The 393-nt window shown below is 73.0% G+C and overlaps 1 long non-coding RNA gene across 1 annotated transcript in view; it reads right to left on the reverse strand.

Annotated features, from left to right (window-relative positions):
- The window catches only part of LOC144232784 (uncharacterized), an 8439-nt gene that overhangs the window by 7661 nt on the left and 385 nt on the right, over nucleotides 1-393 (reverse strand). The window lies entirely within an intron of this gene.

The raw sequence follows: 393 nt of genomic DNA on the forward strand, positions 1-393 counted from the left end.
GGCGGGCAGCGCGCTGGGAAAGGCGGAGGAGTGTGGGATCGAACCGGATTGCATCGGCCCTGCTCGGCGCGAAGGAAGGACTATGGGCCGAGGGGGGCGGCCCAAGAGGGTTTCCGCGCGACCCTCGGCGGGATGGGGACAGAGGAGACGCCGCCTCGAGGCTCCTGCCACGTTTCCACCGCGCCTTACCCTCCGCTCGGGGTGGGAGACAGCCTTGCTCCTTGCCACCCCCCCCTTCTGCGTCCGTGCGTTTACCCGAGCCGGGGACCCGGCTTGCTGTCCGGGGGGTCGCGCCTGAGGGGAGCCCCGTCCTGGAACCCAGGGCCGCCCAGAGGCAGGAACCTGGCCGGGGGGCCGCGGTCCGGCGGGCGAACGGGAAGACGCACCCCGCGA

Source organism: Crocuta crocuta, unplaced genomic scaffold, assembly GCF_008692635.1.
Source record: "Crocuta crocuta isolate KB4526 unplaced genomic scaffold, BGI_CrCroc_1.0 scaffold174, whole genome shotgun sequence".
In the NCBI taxonomy this organism is placed as follows: Eukaryota; Metazoa; Chordata; class Mammalia; order Carnivora; family Hyaenidae; genus Crocuta; species Crocuta crocuta.